We start from the raw sequence: 23,959 nt of genomic DNA, 5'->3' as shown, positions 1-23,959 counted from the left end.
TGGGTGTGACGTCTGAGGCTCAGACTACCTGTATGCCAGTCTGTGACCTTTTTCCTCCCTTTATATCCTATTATATATTTGCTTTGTATATGTAAATTGGTTTGGACATTCTGGCCACGACAGCCCATCTGAAAAAGTCGTAGTGTTCCCTTTGGCCATTCCATCCCTGCCTGCCATCATACATTCATCTCCGAGTACTTCCTTTTCTCTATAAAAAGTCAAGTTTCTTGTAGGACTCAAGGACTGCCTAAGGCAATGACTCTTTTACTGCCACCATGACATCTGCTAATGGGACAAACCCCCCACCCCCGCCCTCCAAAATGGATATTTCCCGGCAGGTGGCCTATTTAAGTCAGACGTCCATGTAGAAACTTCACAAGAAGAAAAAAACATATCTAATAAAGAATTTATCAGTCTATATACCTTTATCCTCAAGTTCTGTTGGGCACCTGCTTAAAAACGAAGGGTTCTGCATTCTAAAAAAAAATAAAAATGCTGGTCTACAAGCCAAATTCCTATATGTTTCAGCTGATATAGCAAAAAAATATCTAGAGGGTCCGAATATTCCTAAAGTAAATCAAATTGTTATTCACTGAACCAATCCAAGACTGATCTAAAATGTATGGCTTAGTGTCCCCAAGTCATGGCCTTGTCACCGAATAAATATTCAGTGTTTGCAATCTGAGTTTGCCGATAAAGTTAACTCTTGATAGCTGAATTAAAATGATGATCCATGCAGAAAAAGCACATCTATGCTAAAAAACAGATGTCAAAGACACTTATTTGAAAACAACATTTTTTTTTGGTTTACTGCGTTGCATTCGCAGGAGCCTCCCTTACCAATTCTCTAACAAGAAAATAAATACTTATGTGTCTTATGAGTCACTCCAGTCCACAGCAAATCTAAACAGGTCTATGGATTCAACACCATGAGCATCCTTTTATAAATATTCATGCCATGATTAGCTGTTTAATGTGATTGATTGCTCAGAGCAGTGTAATCTGAGTGAGTGTCTGAACAGTGACACAAAGCTCGAACTTACTGTTTTCAGACTGAAAGTGTTGGGTACATTAAACCCAATCATTATAATGACTACGCCATTAAGCCTAGAATCTATGAACCATGACAATAAAACATAGAGAGCATAATTAAAGTGTAAACGGCAAAGTGTAATTAACAGATACTACCAAGAGCTTACCAAAGCTTACTGTGGCCTTATTATGTTTCTATCCAGCCATGTACTGAAATGAAACACAAGGGCAGAAGGTTGTTTATTGGGTCATAATTGGGATACGGAGCACTTGCACATGAATACTAATATCTTGCATCAACCATGACATTTTCCATTGCACTTTTTCTTTTACTCTTTGCAGCCCTTTAGAATTGCATGAAAGCTAATTTTGTCATTAGCCCAAAAAAATTTTTTTTCCTTAATAAGTTTTATTTTAAAACAAGCACCTTTAATTAAGTCTTTATTTTATTTATATGATCATTTTGCGACTCGGGGGTCTACAAATCCTGCAAAGGCTCATTGACTCTGCTGACATACTGCCTCTTAGGCTTGTGCCATGCATTATTTAAGTCTTGCCTTTCTCGATATTTCACCTTGCTGTCACTCACTGAAGCGGCAATAATCAAAAGCAATGTTAAATGAGGTTTAAAGAGCTGCTATACTAAAAAAGAAAGGAGCGAGGGCGTTTATAAAGCCAAGCACTGAATGATGCTAATTAATACGTGAAAAATTTGACTGATATAAGTGTGGTACCTTTCATTCAGAAAACTATACCCGCAATTTAAGTTTGCTTGTATTGAACATTGTGTGGCTGTCCATGGCCCATAAATTGAGCTGTCACCTGCATGCTGATATAATGTACCTCAGGACTACCTTACTGTCACAGTCACTCTAATTGGAGCCACCACAATAGACAGGAAACCACCGACGCTAGGAAAAGTGCTGAGGCTGGGTACAGCATGGCTTTAGACAGCGTTGTGGCAGCCGGCGGTGATAAGAATCGTCAGCTTAAAATGCTGTTTTTACCTTGGCTTGTGTGAACGTCTGAAACCAGATCTCTGTTCAAGCTGAAATGGCTCAGATTTCACAGATCCTAAGATCTGTGCTAAAATTGCTTAGTCTAAACAAAGATGTTTCATTTGCAAATATGATATTTTCCCTAAGCAAAGCTTGATCTTCTGAATTGGAATTAAGCTGCACTGTGGCACCTCTCAATTTGTATTTCAACAAGTATTTCTAGTTTGTACTGCAGATTTGCAATGCTAAAAGACTTTAGAACACTTTCAAGACATGATTTATTCTTCAGGTTGGTCCCCTGGCCTAGACCCCTACAATGATTATATAGAAACAATCATTGAAACAATCATTGTAGTTTTAAAGGATATGTTATCAGAATGGTGAAAAACTCAGTTGACCAGAATTTCATTATGTTGTGCCCATCGATAATAAATGCATTAACAGTTTAAAAAGTTTTTTTTTTTTTTTTTGATAAAGGCAGTCAGACTTTGATCGTATCATTTTAATTAAATTTCATTCTTCAAGATTTCAAATAGTCAAACGTGGCCCTAAATGAAGAATCACCTATAAAGATTAAATATGCATGATGCACAAAACAGTGGCAGCTTGTGCACCACCTGTTTCAATTGTCCTTATATGCATCCACACATTTAACGGCACCTCACTTCCTCCCCGTGCACTGCAGATGGTACGTAAGGTGGTGCCAGTCTGGGCCTTAAAGGCCACAGCAATGTATCAAACTCACAAGAGAAAGTGTGTGAGGGCGAGAGACCTGAGAAGACCCACTAGTCCTTTTGTAACTGAAATATCAACATGATAGTCTAATTGATAGATCTAATTCCTGATTCGTTGTTCTTATTCATGTGTACCCACTAGCCCTCCTTGTTTTTTTGTTTTTTTTAGGTTACGTCTTTCTCTTCTGCCCATTTGTGTTGCCGTTGCCTGTTTGACCCCCAGAATTCTCTGGTCTTGGAACTCTCTCCTGGAACTGCTTGGACTGTCTTTCCGTTTTGACTGTCAGGCTGTTATAAACTGTGAGCTTGGACTCTTACCTCACGACTGGATATTAAATGCTGACGGACTGATCTGGTTTTCGACCCCAGCCAGTTTGACTTTCCCTTTCCCTATTGCCCAGAGTTGGTTCGGAGGCCAGCAGCTCGCACTGTATTTGTGTTGTAATAATACTCACAGTTAATTTTTAAAAACACTAATAATATGATAACACTGTTAAATGTTACCTTTAGTAAATATTTAAATTAATATTTTCATACTGTACATTAATTTTGTGATGCCTAAATTCACTTGTAACATTTAAAATGACTGATTGCTATTTCATAAAAAAAAAGAGAATTTCAATTTAACATCGGCCTTTCGTCCGTTATCACACAAAAAATAAGTATCAGCTTATTCGTTATGAAAATAATTAAGCTTATTTGTATCAGACAGAATTTTAAAATACAGATCCTCCCTAGTTTGATGATATGCAATATATTGCAATATATCTTTGGACAAGATGGCCGACTCTACGCCTGTGTCTACGCCAGTGTCTTCGGACAAGATGGCCGCCTCTGCGCCTGACCAGCCGGCGCCTCCCAGACCAGCCGGCGCCGCCCTGAACCGTCAGCTCCTCCCTGGCCTCCTGAAGCTCCGCATCCGCCCTGGCCCCCTGAATCATCGGCGCCTGCTCCGCCCTAGACGCCTGCATTGCCTGCTTCGCCCTGGCCTCCCGTCCTGCCGCAGTTTTCAGGCCCTCTTCCTCTCCATGAATCTGGCCCTCCAACCCTCCCCCGGTCCACCTCCACTCCACTCCACCACCCTCCTGGACTTTTTTTTTTTTTTGGCGGAGTGTCTGGAATCCACTCCTTAAAGGGGGGGCTCAGTCATGATTCCTGTCTTGTGTTCCCCTTGTGTGGACTTTTATGTTATTTCCTGTTCTGTGCCATGTTTTGTAGTCATTTGTAGTTTTTCTTGTTGATTAGTTCATTGTTGTGCTACTTAACATTTTATGTGGTAACCATGATACACTTTTTTTCAGGATTCTTTGAATAGAAATAACTGCATTTATTTGAAATAGAAATATTTTTAACATGATAAATGTCTTTACTGTCACTTTTGATCAATTTATTGAATCCTTGCTTAATAGGAGTATTAAATTCTTAAAAAATATTACTGACCCCTAACTTTTGAATGGCATGTAATCTTGTAGTACAAATTCCAGCTATCTTTTGACTGAAACAAATGTTACTGGTCTCATAGTGAAGAAGAGACCAGGAAAGACTGCAGGGAGAACTCTATTATACATTTACTGTGATAAGACCTATTAAAACAGATGACGCTGGGGTGGTGGATGGCCGTACCGAGGGAGAGACGGCAATTACGATGCCCAGTGACTTCAATTGGAGCATGGCATGTTCTCACTGACAGATACAGCATCTGCAGCAGCAATGCCTGGATGAGAACAATGACCACTCTATATCCCAGAAGTGCTCATTGCAGGACACAAAACAGAAGCTTATCTGTACTTGAGCACTTCAACAGTAGAGATCAGAGAACTGAGAAATTCCCCAGTCCTCTTTATTTGCCACCTCCTCCATCACACACAGGCCCATCCATTCTCTCTGTGGCCATATCTCAACGAGACCCCCATAACCCAACAGATGTGGAGGTCCTTGACCTTTATTACCCTCTGACAAAGACATGTGACCTTGTGGTCTTTGACCTTGCAAGTGAACTACCCCTCTCTATTTGATCAGACTTTTTTATTGCCACTTCCAGTGAACGGTTGAACTGCTAAAGGCACTCATGACCTGGATGTGTGCAGTTCAGGGTTAAGTAAGTACACACTATTATGGATGAATGAGTCTTTTTAACATGTGTGATGATTCAGTTTAGATTTACTTGGCTTCAGTTAAAACTTCTCTTTTGTAAGCACATGATCCTGACTGCCTGAGCTCGTGGCTTCAATACTCTTGCTCTCTATAGGATCATTTTTCAGCAGCTGGACAGAAATGTACTTCCAGCTCCCATACTAATCTAATTTCATCTCACATTAACACAAAGTTGCATAGCACTGTGGATGCATCTCATTCTCATTTCATCCGTGATCCATGAAAGGATTACTGAGTCACTTTTGCTTTCTAGAAGTGACTATTAGCTACCACTTATGAAATGTGAATATAGAAAGAAGCATTTAATAATGATATTGTAAAATGATATTTAAAACAAAAGTGTATAATTATTTCAATTTTAAAATGCAGGGGTAATCATATAACCTGTTTAAAAACAGCCATTTGTTGCCTTACTGAACTAATTTCTACTCATTTTGGCAGTTTAAAAATATTAATTCTGTTAAATTAAATAAATAATTTTACTTGATTAAAACAAGTTTAATTAAATACCTTTTAAGGGTATTTGACGAAGCATTTCGTTTTCAGCAATTCATTCAAACACTTCACAACATGAACAAATTAATCATGTGGACTAGCTACAAGTTTGCCAGTTGAAGAAATAGGTTTATTGATCGGAGCTGAATCACAGGTCCTAACCTTAACATTTCAGAAGCAAAGCAGCAAGGAAAGCATTACTTTTTGAGGCACAGAATATCCCTTATATATGATTGAGGCATACAAAGTTCTGTCGAACTCATTTGGCGCAGACTAACAGGTTCTTTACTCAAGCGGCTTGCAATCATATTCTCTATAGGGCACAGCTGATTGGTTCCTGCTGTATCAGTAGCCAATGAGCTTGCGTGCTCAACCTTCAAATACTTGGTTAGCATTTGCCTAAGCAGTGCAGTGCGCTTTCAGAAACCCTCCACCTTCCCCAGTTCCACCAGTATAGATCTGCTATGGGTAATTTATATGCTATAGGCTATTGTACAGCAGCAGCATGTCTTACTTGCTCACAGCAGCGTGTTGTGTATGTATTGGCAATAGCAAGTCCCGTATGAGCAGCAATAACAGCAGCAGCATCTATTCCTACAAAAAAGTACAAAAAAGTTTTGACTATTTTCTCTCTTAAAAATGGCACATGATGAAAGTAAAAACAGCGCTGAGCAATTCAACGGCCAAAGATGATTGACACACTTGTATAGAAAATAATAATAATAATAATAATAATAATAATAGAGCACCCTGCATATTCTAGTTGACAAAATACACAAAAATGTAAATGTAACATTTTTAATGCTGAATTATAACTTCCAATTAAAAGGCAATGTTAAGATCATGTCAGACTAAGACTATAGCATTCCAAAGTTTGGAGTCAGTATGTTTTTTTTAAAAGAAATTAATAATTTTATTCGGCAAGGGTGCATTAAATTGATCAAAAGTGACATGAAAAACATTAATAATGTTACAAAATATTTCTATTTTAAATAAATGCTGGTCTCATCAATCCTGAAAAAAAGCATCACGGTTTCCACAAAAATATTAAGCAGCACAGCTGTTTTAAGCATTGATAATAATAAGAAATGTTTCTCCAAATCAACATATTAGAATGATTTCTGAAAGATTCTGAAAAGATTTCTGAAAATTCATCTTTGCCATCACAGGAACAAATACATTTAAATTGAAAATATATTAAAATAAATTATTTTAAATTGTAATAATAATATTTCACAATATTACTGTACTATATTCTTAACCACATAAATGCAGCCTTGGGTAGCATCAAAGACTTTTGAATAGTAGTGAATGCAGATTACTTATCGAGGTTAGCTGTTCTGTTGCTAAACATTTTGGAATAATTTGGGAATAAGAAAATCCCATTAATAATAGGGTGTATTTTTTTTAAGGCATGTTGGGTTATTTTTCATGTCACCAAAGAATGAAGTGCCCCACGTGGGCCACGCCTGGGCCAAAATAATCTGGACACACCTCTGCCCGGCGGTATGAGTCCACTCGATCGCTCAACCTCATCTGCTTCTGAAAGCATCGGGATCTTGTGAATGTTTTATGAGGCTGGGTGGATATAGCACACGCCCTCATTCCAGTAGATTGTGAAGCTATATTTACATGAATTATTTTATAAAAAATTCTAGGTCATAAGTCTGCCAAAATCAGAGTCTGCCAGATTCAGCACCATCGTGTCCAAGATCTGCTTGAGTACTACTCTGTTTTTGTTCTTTCTCAGTCTCTCACTGTTTCGCATTTTTCAGTTCTAGGCGCACACCTGAGCACACTGATGGGGCTGCTGCGGGCCAGCATTAGCAGTCCATGGTGTACTTTTCCACAGTGCTTGACTGAGCTTTAATTTGCTGGCGCTGCTCGGTCTGTCACTATCAGGTTTAACCCCTGGCCATGACTGTCCCCAGCCTCCAAAACGCCTCTGAAATGTTCTCTCTCACTACAAGCGTCACCAATAAACCTGAGTCATTGACCATTTATATACTACCTTTATTGCTTTGCCCAAATTACCTTGCCAGTTTTCAAAATGCAGCTGGACTAAAATCAAGATTCATCTATGATGTGAAAGACCGGTCAAGTTCAGTTTACGGTCAAGCGATTAGATCTAACTTGGATACAATACTTCTGGTGCTTCAGATAGCATGAAAGAGGCAGGCAGATATTAAAGAGCTCAAAGCGCTAACTGAGAGCACAAGGAAAACTGAGCGAAGAACTAAACTCAAAGGGAAACCCACTGAAAAACATAAGGCAAAATGCATTGTGTAAAACATTCCTGAAATGATTCAGTCGGTTCTCAGAATAAGGACAGCTTTTCTGAAATACTGCAGATTCAACTGATAAGAACAGAATAAAACCCCGATACATGAGCGAGAATTTCGTGCCATAAGGCTGAGTCACAGAACAAGGCAGTTAGTATTAGGGGATACTGACCTTGGTCTGCTTTTGTGTATGATCATAATTTATGAACTGGAGCAGTTTGTTCAGACTCGGGTCTGCATTCTTTACAACATGTTGCTGAAGACAACTTAATTGCAAATGCCTTTGTTGTTATCCTTTAATTTATACTTCTTGACTAATATTTCAAGGCTACTGTACAAAAATATCTCTTTACAGATCAAATTCTATTTAAACATGTAGCCTACTTTATTTTTGAAAGTACATTTCTGTAGGCTATGATGTATAGATGCATAGCCGAAATTCTTGGCTATAAAAAACCTATTGAATATTGTAACAATTATAGTTCACAATCAATTATTGTTACAGGATTTTTAGCTAAATTAAACTATTATGAAACAAAACAATACAATTTTATTTAGGCTCATTTAAACCACATGTGACAACTTGCCCCGGTAATAATGACAACTTGTCAAATTTTGCACAAGGTGTCTGAAACCAACATACAAAACCACTGCAAAGCAAACCACTCATTAGTGTAATTGGATGTTGACACAGAAGGACGTTTTGAGGCAAATGTCCAAATTGGACATTTGCCTCAAAACGTCCTTCTGTGACAACTAGCCCCGGTCTCCCCTCCACATTGGTAAGTAGTCTTTAATTCAACACAGAACGTTTGAGTGTTACAATTGCACCAGGTCTCCCTAATAATGACTCTTCTGGTGTAACAGTCTTCCTCAAAGAATATTTTAGGTTGACTTTGGCCAGTAGTTTGCACAGGTGTTTAAGGTAAGACACATGCCTGTCTATCAGCCGCTATGATTTCAATGGGTTGTCACTCCCGTGTAAACAAAACGCCGCCACTATCCGTTTACACCAGTCCGCCACATTATTCTACAATAGACGTCTTTATTCCATATTGGCATCCAAATAACTGCAGTTTGACACATAATATAACCAAATGATAATAATTCCGCTAGACTGTATTGCGCAATCCCATTCAAATAGATTACTATAATGGGACGCTTCAATTTTCAGAGCAGACTATTTCACAACGCGTGTCGTCCTAAAATGGTCCCACGAAAAACCAAACAGAAATTAACAGGAAATATAAATAAAATTGTTAAGTGAATAATTAACGGTTTGGTTTTTAAACGCGCTTTCTTACCTTTGTAAAACAGCTTTGAATGAGGACGTGCTCGCGTCTCTCTTCCTCCTCCGGTGACGCTGCTGATGCCGCGCGCTGCGTAACGGCCACTGGCCTTTTCAATAGCCTAATGTTACGATTTTTTTTCTCTCTCTTTACCAAGCAACTGCAACCTCCGTCGCAATAAGGATGTTGTCGTCTGCACGACACGATCCCTCTTCCTCACTCTGTCTCTATCTTCCTTTCATGATAGCCTAAAATCATTCCCCTCCCACTCCCTCTCCTCTCCTCTCCTCTCCCCTCCCCTGCCTGCGACGCTATATTTGATTCAAATAAGGGAATACGATTAATGCAAAGCAGGTAAATAAACCTATTTTTTCTTTTAATACACAGTGAAGGTACACAAAGAAGGTAGAATGTTTCCTCAAAGGAGTTAAAGTGTGTACCCTTCCCCCACCCCTTCACACCTCTCTAATCAAACCCCAATGGCACAATACGCACAAGCTCAGATCTCAAGGAAACCATACTGTCTGTGTTCAGATTGTTATTTATTCCCCTTCCCCACTGATTCATAAAGATGCATACATAAAGTGTGAATAATCTTCCACAACCCTGCTGCATACAAATAAATTGTTCTCTGAAAAAAGTGAACATTTATGCAACACAGAAAAGGCCTACTCATTTTACTCAAAAGGACTGAAAATAGGGTTGTTCCTTTCAACAGAAAAATCACAAATGAGGTTTCAATATCTCAATCAACCTGATCTCATGAGAAAACGTAACTATTTTATGAAGTGGTGATTTTGTATAGCCTATGATGTTTGTATGGAATGGTAGGCTAAAAACTGTAAGCAAGCAGGTCCACCCCTATAACCCCACTCCAAAACTCAGTAGAGTGAGATCATACGAAAATATAAGAATTCATATGAATTAGGAGGAATATGGTCACATTAGCAAAATTTCACGAACAACATTGTCAATAACGTTGCGATGTATGAAGCAGTCACTTTCAAACCAAGCTTGAACCTATTGCAAAATCTCTGTGCGGAAATCTTTCACCTTTATGCAAAACTCCCTATCATGTGGATTCTTGACTGGATTTTGCAGGCAAAATTTTGCAGAGCAATGGTTAATGTGACCTCACTTTTCTTTCTTTCTTTTTTTTTTTTTTTGTGTGTGTGTGGCAAAAACCAATTAGCCAATTTTGAACCAATTTGCCAAAACTTATTGTTACAAACATCCAGAACAGTAGTGTTGATCACAATTGTTTCAATGGAGAAATAATGGGCAGCAGCTTCTCAGATTAAAAAGTTAGAGATCTTTATACTAATGGAAAAACCTTCTATAGATGATTTAAATATTCTTCACACTAGAAAAAGAAAAAAAAAAGAAAAAAGAGAGCTTTTTTTTAGAACTGAAAGGCTCTTTGGGGAAACCAAACTAGTTTGTATGGCATTGCTGTGAAAAAAAAAAACACCTTTATTTTTAAGAGTGAATAATAAGATCAAATTATACATTCATTTCTCGACCTACTGGAGAAACATCCGAAAAAAAGTGTCTGCTTTCATGAAACGTATCTTAGTTAAAGCTAATGAGCAATAAAGCAACATCCAAGCAATACAATTTTCTTCACCTTTTTATTGGTAATACTTGTAAACACAACAGATATGTTAAAAAAAAGAAACATTATAGGTTAAAATTTCTTGCCATGGCTCTTAGAGAAAATTTCTTTTGAAGAACTTTTGTTTTGGCTCAAACTTAAGCCTGAAAAGCCAAATATCATTCATTTAATGAAATGCCAAAGGATGTTTTCTTTAGAAAAGAACAAAGATATACAGCATATGTATATTACATTCATTTTCTTTCTTTCTTTTATAATTGGTTTGAAAAATTGGGCACTGGAGCACAAATATACAGACGTAATTTGATTAAAAAACTAGCTACAGGCAAAAGTTGCTCAATTGCCTAATCCAGTAATAAACTAATCTTGAAATTGAAGTTCAGATGCCCATGTGAAGATGAGAGAATTCAGTGAGAGATGTTTTGGCACAGATGAAGACAAAGAGATTTGTTAATTGATTGTGTTGTCTCAGCATGAAGTCATGAAAGGAGAGATTAAATATCTGTCGGGCCGTGGCAAATGATGCTCGAGCATGATGGTTTTAAATGAATTTATTCTACAAGATTCCAGGAAGTTCCAGACTCCTCACTCTCCCCAGGCTCTCTTGTACACGGACAAGAGGATGCGATCATTTTTCAGTGCCCTTGTCCCCTGAGACCGACACTGGCCGTCTAAGCCGGACCTCGGCAGGCTGGTATAAGAACCTTGCCCCTGATTGACTGCATGCGCAGGTCCCTGCTGTCGTATTAATTTTCATTTTGACTGCTGGAGCCTCTACAAATCTCATCAATGCTGTCACGGACTGTGGCGGCGTGCATGTGATTCAGGCCCTGAGCCCGTGTGTGCGTTCGCCTGCCTGATGTGATACGTATTCTGATTCTCTTTGTTCAGGCCATGTAATGAATAGCTATTGATGTCAGAAGAAAACCTGTCACTGTTTGCGTGTTGCTGAAGAACAGAAAAGGCAGAGATCTGAATGGCCCTTTGCCAAACTGAAAACTTGAGTAAAACTATAGAGACTATAAATACTATATCTTGACTTAAAGGTAGGGTAGGTAGGATTTTTTTTCAAATTTGTTTAAACTGTCTTTATATACCAATACATAATTAAAATGTAAGTGCTCTGAAAAAGAGAGTATAAAAATCGAGTGACTGTAGACCTTTTAATCTGCAATAAACACAGCTCATTATTTCCATTCGGGACGAAACAATTGATTGGTTTGGGCGACTGTCACTCACTCTCGCAACCATGGCTACCACCCCTGTTGCTAGATCTGCCCATATGCGCGCGCACCCGTTTGATTTGAGGAGGCGCGGAACCTACGAAGAGTAAAATTATGGCAGAGAAAGAGCATTCAAAATTCTAAGCACCTGCATATGCAGTCAGCGAAGGCAAACAAGGCAAAAACTACTTCCTCGGACCCTGGTTGCCCGCACTCTTGAACGACCTCCTCTGCTTCGCCCTCGACCCCGGACCTGTCCTCGTACCGACGAAGCGGTACTTGTCTCCGGAGTGTAGTCCTCATTAGAGTCAACAATGTTTTCATCATGGAAACTCTTACATGCAAAACACCGTATATGTTATGAATCTTACACGAAATTCACCTTCATCACAGTGTAACTGGTAATGGAAAAACGTGTATCAATGCAACCTGTTTTTAGCTTTGCCTTATAAATATAGCTCGTTACCGAATCAAACAAAGTATATTTTAAACTTTACCAGTATCGATATGCTAGCTTGATAGTGAGTACTAAAATAAATCTTATTTATAGTGATAAAGTTAGGTATTTTTTTACATGTGATTCTGACATGATGTCACTGCATGCACTGCGCTCCTTCCTCTCCACTCGTCTCAGGTAAATAAATGCGTCTTCCAGCTGAGCCTGAGCGTTTGGCGTCGCGCGTTCATGTGTTTTGGGGGCGTGGCTTTGGAAGGAGCTCAGAAGGGAGGGGGTGGAGTGAATGGAAATAATTAGCTGTGTTTACAACAGTCGTGAGAGGTCTACAGACACTAGATTTTTATACTCTCTTTTTCAGAGTACTTACATTTTAATTATGTATTGGTATATAAAGACAGTTTAAACAAATTTGTAATGTTTTTTTTTTTTTTTTAAATCCTACCTACCCTGCCTTTAAAGATGCACATTTTTGTATCACTGTAATAGTAGGAAAAGTACTTTTGACCAATATGGTTAAACAATAAAATGGTTGGTATTTTATTGAATCACAAAAATTATAAATTTTTATTAAAATCACATGAATGGCCAAATGCAACTATAAAAATTTTTTGGACACACCCAGCTAACAAAATGAATGTTTTGCTAATGTTTATTAATTTATGAAAACTTTATTTCTAAATGTTCTCTGGGCATTCAAAAATAATGTTTCTTTGCTGACATTTTGAGAACATTAGTAAAGACCAGATAACTTTGAATGAATATTCTATTATTTGTTCATAACTTTGAGGGAACCTTGCCAGAATGTTCTGAGAATGTTCCCTATTACCTGGGCTTTTAAATGAATCGTGGGTGACAAATATACCTTCAATTGCACTGAAAATGTTTTCTTCGGCATGATGCTTCATCCATGCAGATAGTCGACTCGTATCCATGTGCAAAAAATAAATTAATTAATAAAAAAAGACTTACGAAGCATGTTGACTACATGAACTGAATATTATAGTGTTTCTGTCTGGTCATTCCAGGCTTACTGTATCGGCTGGCTCCGAACCCTCTGTAGGCAAGATGAGCTCCATCTGTTGCTCTCAGAAGGATCAATAGTTGTGATTTCTAATGATGTCTAAAAGCTCTAGGTAACCTGAGCATTCTGCCCAAAGCCCCACTGCTTGCCTTCAACTGCCACTGAAGATCAACCCTCGTGCCCATGCAGAAGTCACTCAATCTCTCTTCTGGACTGATCAAATGCACAGTTCTGATTGTGTAGCGCTAATATGGGAGATTAGAGAGTCATTTCTAATGTACAGTACGTTGGCATGTCCACATCATGAATGTCTTAGTCATAATTAAGTGAATATGGGTATGAATTTTGAATGATTTCTCAATTTTAAATAATTTACCCAAGTGTAAACTCCTTGTCAGGTGTAGGCCTGTGTTAAGGACGCTTATTTTGATATTCTGTTTCATTTCCTTTAGTTCCCGTTTTCCTGGATTGTTTAGTTTCATCGTCCTTGGTTACTTATTATGTCCTCATTTGTATACCCTTGGTTTCCTATTATTATCACCTGTGTATCGTTATGTTCGCCAAGAATAGTCCCGTTTCATTTCAGTTCTTTGGTCGGTTATCATTTTTGGATGGTGGTTTTGTGATAGCGTTAGGTGTGTCTGACTTGAAGCGTCGCTGTGCAGACTGAACAGTGTCTGACAACAAAGTTCCACAAGAGCAATTCTCAAGCACACAGAGCCATCCACTCTCTAATCGCTCTCGCGGTACTTTGGCAAGTTCACACTCTCAGTCCAAATCCAATTATTTGTGTATCCGATTCTGAATCTAAAATGATTGACTGTCCACATTGTGTATCGCAACTCTTCAGAACCGTTTTGTGTGTCCATGCCGCTCTTTCGCTTTCTGTAATATCTGCAGTGGTTTCTATGGCAATGACGTTGTGTTGGTAGCTATACACCAAAAACAACAACAACAGCAACATGGAAAAGAAATTGACAATGACAATGTCTTAAATGACAATGTGTAGCGGCTGTGCTGGACTGCTATGAGGCAGCGTCAGAACCGTAAGACGCTGGTATGAGCAGCTTTATTCTGTGCTGTCGTCTTCGCCGGTTTCAAAACATGTCTCAGTTATATTTTCTGTTCGTCTGGTACTTTGCAACATAACAACCTTAATTCTGCAGCGACTTTTAGCTTGTTTGCTATAACAACGTCTGATATTTACGTTTTACGTGGCGTGAGAAAGTCACATAAACTACGTTAAATCTGATCAGAGCAATCAGACTGAATCGGATTTCCAGAAATGCAATTTGAATAGGATTTGAAACCACATATAAATAAATAATTAATAAAAATAATCACATTTCATGTGATTTTTTTTTTTTTTTTGCCATTTATAGGCTAGGCTACTAGTTAAAGGCTACTAACTACTAGCTTCATAGGTTACTATAGGCTACTAGCTAAATCTCATTGGATTTCAATCGAATATTCACAAAAATCGGATTTGATTTGATCTGATTGATCTGTGCAGCGCCGCTTCAAGTTGAACACACCTAATGTCCCCTGCGTTTCTCCTGAGTGGAATGCTAAATAAAGACAGTTTGTTTGGCTACAGCTACGCCTCTTTGTGCGTGCTGTCTTGCAAATTTGCAATTCAAAGAAATATCCCAGGTGTTTCTTCATTTTTTTTTCTCTCTAATCCCTGTTAATTCTCTCAGCAATGTGCAAACAATCAAGTCAACAATGAATTCTGGCAATATTTATTTTTTATTTAAAAACCTCCTTCCATTACACAAACATGTTCATCTTTTGAGTTACAGAGTTCAAATGTCTTAAAGCCCGAATGTGTGATTCTTGCCAGTATGGCTCAAATTTATAGCCATGAGTAGAAATGTCACAGAGTAGAAATGTCAAGATCTGCCTTTTCACGTCACTTCAAATGAATCAATAGATATTGAAACAAGAAAAAGATCACATCACAAGTTGGGTAAGGGGGAAGATGCCCTCCTTCAGAAAAATGTACTGTTTTAAACACAAATTTTAAACTGTAACATATTTAGATATACATTTTGAATGTGCATGATGATGATGCATCAGCCAATGTGTTATTATAGGAAATAAATAGAAACATTTGATAATTTAGTTGTTATAACACAAAATATAAAGAGGGGTATGGCCCCTACTGGGGTAAGTTGTCTCCTTCTTCTTTTATAGAATATATATTTTTGTATATAAAATACTAAATCAACTATTCAATTTAAAAAGTTATTTAGACAAATCAGTTGAATAATAAAATAACTGATGACAGACAAAGTAGAATCCCAGTAAAACAGATTTATCTGAAAGGTAAAATTATTATGACTTATCCAGACTTATAATTAATTGCCCATATTTTTAATTAAAGAGATAAGTCATAATAGAAACACTGTGAAATCAAATTGAATGATACTAACCTATAAGTTTTAATTAAAGCAAATATGTCTGAAATGTACATTAATGGAAATATATAATAACCCAATTAATCACAGACACAAAAGACTTTAATTACAGTATATAGATCACTATTTCCCAGAGACACGTCAATTAACCTCAAAACTGTTTTGAATGACTCAATCTCATAAATGTTAAAATTCAGATCAAATGACAAAATTGAAAATAGCGTATCCATTCATCAAAAGTGCAGAGATGAGACTTTGTGGTCATCAATGGTCATCTTTCCCCATAAGCATGTACAGTAATTCAGGACATACGCATAGACCTGCATGCATCTGTGAACTTACACATAATCCTGCATAGAAGAATCAACTTTTGAAAAAGCAATAAACAGAAGGAAAAAAAGGATAAGAAAGTGTTCCATCCTCTTTTATCCTGTCAAACTGATGGAGCCCTTTTCATTCTGTTTCCCTTTCCTCATCTCCAGGAAAAGGGACAATTAGCATTTAAATAGGAAGTACTTTCATATCGTCCAGACACTGCATGGCTGGCCCTTTCTGGAGAACTCTTCATACCCAGGAGACACAGAATCAGTGGCAGCAGCCTGAAGCAGCACTGCCACTCGTACCTGAAGGATGGCACCTGGACCCCGTCCTCTTGGGGCTGTCTGTCATTTCTCTTAAATGGGCTCCATGGCCCTCAGCTGTATACATATACGTGTGTGTGTGTGTGTTTGTGTGTGTGTGTGACTTGAGCACAGACAGACTTGATCAGAGGTCCTGCTGGGCTCTGCATGCCTGTCAGCCTGCAACAGCCTGTAAACACTTTCCCAGAGCAGCTAGACACATACACCAAAAAATATGCTTCATTAGTCATATTCATAGGAGAAAGGCTGAATATATACAGTATATACAGTATACAGTATATATATATATATATATATATATATATTATTTGAAAATTGAATAATTTTTGGAAATTCACCCCCCTCCCTTTTTTTCAAAAATACAAAAATACTATTTTATATGCAATTTAATAATAAATAATAATATAACACAATTTGAATGTAATATAGCCTACTATAAATATGAAGCATGATATAATACATAGCTATAATATGAAACTCGGGGGGGAAACAACTCTATAGGTTGTGAGGGATAGACTTGCCAAAAGCTCACAGCCTCGCTTTCATTTCCATTAAAAAAGAAGATGGCGCTGCTGTGAACAAGGTCTTTAGGCCTACTTATATTAGGGAATGAACCATGAAGCACCATAAATGACGTAATCAACTAAAAAAACGCAGTACAATATAGTGTGACTATATAGTCATTGGCTATATAGGTAGCCTATAGGCCTACAACATCTTTCTTTTATTTATTTTTTATTTAGTGAAACCATTTAGTTAAAGTAAATTTGAGAGTGTATGAAGATCGACACGACTGAGTCAAATGCAATGTGATTCACTGACTAACAGTTGTTCACACTTCACTTTGATTTTGACGATTAAATAGGCTACGATATGTTTAAAATTAAGTTTATATAACTCGGACTGATAGCTTGAACATCACTGATTAATAACCTTTTTAGTTTACGTAAATAGTAGGCCAGAAGGTGTATATAAAATCGTTATTAAATAGGTTAAGACGCAGGCTTTTTGCGCGGGAATATCTACCGCACGTGAAAGTGGCGCAGCTGTTTCCGGAATTCTCCTCTCACAGTTTAACTCTGCTGTTGTTGAGATATTTAGCTTCAGAACAACACATAAATATGTCTGACAAGAATCCACCAGTGATCACAAGTTGGCTTTTATACATCTTGCTCTTGAATTGTGCCCAGCGCTCTACTTCTCGAACACAACATCTCACAGCACACATCGGAGGGGCAAGCGTGCCAGCGAAGAGCTGTTTATCCCTGCCACCCGGGAACAACGGCGAAACGAAAAACATAAAGCTCAGAGCAGTTTCAGCATCTTTATCTTTAGAAAGTGTCAGGCCAGGCTGCCTGCAAATCCCTGGACTGGGAATTGAAGATGCGCGCTTTGGCAGTCGTAATGCCATCTGCCTGCGGGGCATCATGTGACGGCTCGCCGGGGCGCCGCCAGGGTAGAGCACGTGATGTGACGCGGAGTCAGCACACACCTGCGTGAAAACAGCTGGCTGCCTGCGGACAAAAATAAAAGAGTTTTTGGGCTCCGCTTCAAAGTGCGTCAGCACTGGTACTCAGATTAATATATATTTACCAAAGACTTTTTCTAGCAGACTGCTGTTAGCTCATTGATGGAGTGCAAGACGGAATTAAGAGTGGTAATCAATTTTATTATTATAAGAAACCGAAGTTAGATTTAAAAATAAACTTGCTCATTCACTTATATTATGACATAGCTGTGATTTTTTAAAAGAATATTTTGGGTAACACTTTATTTCGAGTCAACTTTAGTTAAACATTCCACTGTAAAAAGTGAACAGTTGGATCAACTTAAAAAAATTACTTCAATTGGTAACACCAAAAGAAATTAAGTTTTCTCAACTTAAATTATCACATTTTTCACGATAAAACGTGATAATTTAAGTTGAGAAAACTTAATTTCTTTAGGTGTTACCAATTGAAGTAATTTTTTTAAGTTGATCCAACTGTTCACTTTTTACTAAGTACTTGTCAAATACTAGTCATTAGATCATTAGTAGACTGCGTAAAGGGATAGTTCACTCAAAAATGAAAATTGTGTCATCACTTACTCAACCTCGTGTCTTTCTAAACCTGTATGGGTTTCTCTGTTCTGCTGAACACAAAAGAAGATATTTTGAAGAATGTCGGTAACCAAACAGTTGATGGACCCCATTGACTTCCATAGTATTTTTTTTCCCCACTATGGAAGTCAATGGGGTCCATCAACTGTCTGGTTACCGACATTCTTCAAAATATCTTCTTTTGTGTTCAACAGAACAGAGAAACCCATACAGGTTTAGAACAACACGGGGTTGAGTAAGTGATGACACAATTTTCATTTTTGAGTGAACTATCCCTTTAAAGTACAACTTATTCTACTAACCCTAACCTACTCTAATACGAGTTAATTAACATAGTTGCAAATGAATGGGTTAGCTGACATTTAAAATTGAATAAACAGCCATGTCATATTAGAGTGAATTATTGCAGTAAATAAGATAAGATTATAAATGCAATAAATATCATTATATAAATGATTATAAATAACAAAAATAAAATAATAGCCTATACATATTTAAAAAAAATAATAATAATCATTTACCTTGGATAAAGCGACTCTGAAACTCGAAAAACCTAACCCAAGACACACTTGACTTTCTTCGTTTTAGCACTATAGTTCTTGGAAACACAATGGGCTTTAATCAAAATCTTTTGTAGAGAAATGTGTTCATTCTGAGCTCTAGATCATAGATTACAAAATTAGCCATGCAAACAGAATTAATCATTGTCATTTGAAGCAGCATGTGCAGATGGTTGCATATGTAATTCGAGTCTGATTAATTCTTCAATCCTGATCTGTGCGTATTGAAAATGTAATGACGTGAAAAGAAGGACAGTTCATTGATGGCCACAGGAGGAGTGGACCCACAACAGATGAGCCACCCTGACCCTAAACAGACCACACCCCTCGGCTCTTATCACAGTGGAGGAATCTCATGGGACACGACCCATTAAACCCCGTTATCTAGATAGAGAGAACATGAGAGAGCAGGACCATTGATCCGTCAGAGGAGGGGGGTGGAGAGATGGCTATCATCTCTTGTCTGCTGGCTGATCTTCCTGGGGAGGCTGACATTTTTGGAGGTCCTCAGAAACCTGGAGGTGACACCTCTTTGTCATAAGACAGCTGCTTTGTGTTCATCTGACGTCGTTCTCGGCCCAAACCTCAGCGCATCGACCATTTTCCAAATGAACATCGACCTTAACCGGGCCAGCCGCTCTTTTCCTGATCTCAACCACTATAGAGAAGACTTTTAATTGTAGACTGAGATGAAGTTCCTTTCAGCATGGTGCCACGCGAGAAGCTCTGCAGATGAAAGCGATGCGCAAGCTCTATGAACAGCGTATCCGGAGGAGAGACGTGGCTCAGATGCACAGATAAAAGAACCCCTGCGCTTGACGATTAGCGAGATTGACAAAACTGCAGAATGCACTTTAGTTCACTTGTCTTGACAGCTTTATGTTAGAAAGAGTAAAGCTGGAGAACGAGCTCGATTTTAAATGTATTACTGTAATTTGGTAAATTACCGTTAAAATGTTTGGGGTCAGTAAGATTGATCTATTTAATTTTTTTGGAAGAAATAAAAACTTATATTCAGTGAGGATGAATTAAATTGATCAAAAGTGTAAAGACATTTATAATGTTACACTTCACATTTATAATTTCTACTTCAAATAAATGCTGTTCTTTTGAACTTTCTATTAATCAAAAAATGTATAGTTCCCACTTTTTTTAATAAGAAATTTCTTGAGCACCAAAATTCAGCTTTGTCATCACTGGAATAAATTTTAGTTTAGTTTTAGTTTTAGTTTTAGTTTTAGTTTACGATTAGTTTTATCGGAATGGTAGAAAACTAAAGGTTTTGGCACTTGCTATGTGAACACACACACACACACACACACACACACACACACACACACACACACACACACACACACACACACACACACACACACACACACACACACACACACACACGTGTGCTGTGTGATTCGAAAAGGTTAAATGGTCCTGAAATTTGATTTTCTTACAGTTTTAGAGTAAAACATATTTTGGAATATAGGCCTATATATTTCATACAAATTAAAAATAGTATTTTTGTGCATTTTTCATAATAATAGGCATAAACTTTTTTTAGTTTCACTTTTGTAACTTTTTTTTAAACTGTCTTCTTTAAAAAGAGACCAAATTTAAGTCTGTGCTCCAAAGCATACAAGATTTGTGACGTTTTAAGTTGGAAATTAAATTTTCTGGTTAATAGTATTTTAGTACCATAAAAACACCTAAAAAAAACATTATCGAACTAAAATATAGTATATTCATTAGCCTACAGTGAAATAAAAAAAATATAGGTCATTTTTGACTGTCACATGAGCAGCACCAGAGGGTTAAATAAATGCAGCCTATAGGTGAGCAAACTTCTTATATCTATATTTACATTATATATATATATATAATCAACCCAACAGGTGACCCAAATTATTCATCCGGCAACATGACCTCACAAACTTGCCATCATGCTTTTGCCATCATGTTTTATGTCTTCAAATACTTTCTGCATGATAAAGCAGAATTTTAATATTTCAGATCCATTGTAACTTCTAGTTCCAGTCTATAAAAATAATTTATACAGATAATAATTGAAAAAAATTAATGTGTTTTAAAAAGTGAAACAGGTCGAAATAAATGACGGCGGCTCACATCAGAAAACCCAATTATCTGCTGACTTAGAAAACAGCAGACGACAGCAGAAGTAATGAAATGCGTATTTGAAAGATTAATATCTCTGACTTTGAGGACCTAAATGAATTATTAATAGCATATGTATTTATTTTCGACCCCCTTCCCTTGTGTGGGGTGATTAGTTACTCTTCATTTCTTCATGCTCAGTGGCGACGGCACCCGTGGCACCACACTGTCAAGAACGGACGAGTGAAGGAAAGGGGGAGGGAGGTTTGTCTCTGTGACATGTGAGCTAATTGACTTCCAGTGGCATCCACCCATTGTGCCAGCTGGGGCTGTTCAGTCTGCTTTCGTTTGGCCTCAGGGAAACCCTCCCGCCTCCTCCCACTTCCCACATACGTGGATTTAAAAGAATGGATGTTTGGATGGACAGACAGAAGGACGGAACCTTTCCACCATGCATGGCATTAGCGTTGTATTGGATTGGTGTAGATGCCATAAGTGACATTAATTATTAAAAGCTTGATGAGTGATGGAAGCTGTAGCTTTTAAGCACAGAGTGCCTCCTGACGCTCGGACCAGGGCCGTTTGACAAATGAATGGTAATAAGATTACTCACGGCTGCTTTTTGTTTTTCCTCCTTGATAAATGATCAGTGGGTGACGAACGTCACATGTCCCTGATTAATGTTGAAAAGAAGAAATATGCATTTATCATACCATAGTATCACTGGAATCTCTGGCAGCTTCCTAATTTATTTATTTATTCTCCTTTGTTTATGTACATGAAGGTGGAACAATTATGATTTGATTGTTTACTGGTGAGAAGAAGAAAGTTGAATTATGAAAAAAACAGACAAGTCACAAAACACAAGTCTTAGAAATACAATATTTGTGTTTGTGTTGGTTTTCTTTATTTTTCGAAAAATATATTTAAAAAACACTAATATATATAATTTTTGAATCATCAATATCAATAAATATAAAATGAATATGCATTTTCTTGCAGTTACCTGAACTACCTTGCCTTTTTATAGAAGGGTAAACATATATATTACAAAAAAATACTGAAATTCACACTGATGGGCAAAGTTTAATTTTAATATGATCAATATTTGAAATTATATATATATATATATACACATATATATATATATATACATATATATATATATATACACACATATATATATATATACACATAAATATATACATATACATATATACTGTATATATTTCTTTATATATATATATATATATTTCTTTATTTAAAAGATATACTTAGGAATACTATTATACTTTGGCCAAAAAAGTGGATTTGATCCATATCTCTTGCAAACAATCAAATATATAGAAGACGTTTGTTCAAGTCATGTCTGTTTGAATTGCAATTTTAATGTATCTGGACAAAAAAGATGTCTGTGACATCATTGACCCATATCTGTAGTGGATATATCTAAAGTGACAGTGTATGATGAATGCCATGCAAACACAATAAACACACACACACACACACACACAAAAGCAGCTATAGTGGACTGGAGAATGACTGATTGCATATGGAGCACTCAGTGAGATTGAACACAGAGTCTGGAACAGATGTCACCTGACAGACAGCTGTACGTCCATCAGCCAGGATCAATATTGGTCATGTTTTTCAGAGAGACAGAAGGAAAGGGTTGGAGAACAAGGCATGTTTATAGCCTTTCAAGTGTAGAGGACAAACCAGACACAGCAGCGACCACCAGCAGGCCTATTTGTTTTTCTGTGAAAAACTGAAAAACACTATTAGCTCCACATAGTGACTGTGTGACCCTTACCTCATTTGGTCTGACACCCTATTAGAAGAGCTGCCATTACTTTTCCATATGCATTTAAGTGGTCAGTCACTTAAGCTGAACTGAAGTGTATCATGCTGGGTGATGTCATCAGAGTAGGAGGGGCTTTGACTGATGACTGGCACTTATGGGCCCTATCATACACCCCTGCAGCGCCAGGCAAGATGCAAGTTATTTTTGCTAGTTTCAGCCTGACGCAGTTATCATTTTCACGTAATGCGCCACGTTGTTTAAATAGCAAATGCATTTGTGCGCCCATGGTCTGAAAACGAGGTGTGTTCAGACGCATGGTTGGCGCGTTGCTATTTTGAGGCAACTGAAATGACTGAGCCATTGACCAACTAAAACCTGTTCTAAAGTCACTGGCACAATATTTTTTGTTATTTAGAGAGCGCGTTAGTAATACGCACCTATAGGCGGGTCCACAACACGCTTTGCTTATTAGACGCACAGCAACACACAAACATGGCAAATATTAAAAATAAATAATTACAATGAAAAATATTATTATTGTGTACATAAAGATATGGTGGAATCCGGCTTGTCCCGTAGATGGTCTGCTCACGCGCTTTAACCTCACGAGCAGATCCGTTTCCTCTCTGGAGAAGCGTTCAGTTTTCCCGCTTACAAATTCCGCCATTGTAAATAGCAATCCAACATGGCGAGCGCAACTGGCTTTTAAAGGAAATGGGAGAAGAGACTCTGATTGGTTTATTGCACGTTACACCCAAAACACACCCATTACTCATTAAGAGAATAGAGACGACCCTTTTAGACCATGCGCCGGGTGCGTCGACCATTTTCCCTGATGTTAAACTAGCAAAACCGTGCGCTTAGATCGTTAAAACAGGGCCCATGATGTGCTATACAGCATGTCATCAGACACATATTTGTTTAGACTCATTGTCTTACCATGTATATGTAAAAGTTATGAGCACATGGTTAGCAATTATGGAATTTTGTAGTGATGGAATGAATCTGTAGGCTAATACAGATT

General features: G+C 37.6%; 1 protein-coding gene across 1 annotated transcript in view; it reads right to left on the bottom strand.

Annotated features, from left to right (window-relative positions):
- The window catches only part of cntn2 (contactin 2), a 34,065-nt gene extending 24,964 nt beyond the window's left edge, over positions 1-9,101 (bottom strand). Inside the window, 1 exon segment of the mRNA XM_081358469.1 lies at positions 9,000-9,101. The gene's annotated coding sequence lies outside the window, so the exon portion shown is untranslated.
- Positions 9,102-23,959: the final 14,858 nt, after the last annotated feature.

This window comes from Scardinius erythrophthalmus (assembly GCF_964197995.2).
Source record: "Scardinius erythrophthalmus genome assembly, chromosome: 25".
In the NCBI taxonomy this organism is placed as follows: domain Eukaryota; kingdom Metazoa; phylum Chordata; class Actinopteri; order Cypriniformes; family Leuciscidae; genus Scardinius; species Scardinius erythrophthalmus.
This window is presented reverse-complemented; position numbering and strand designations above follow the sequence as displayed.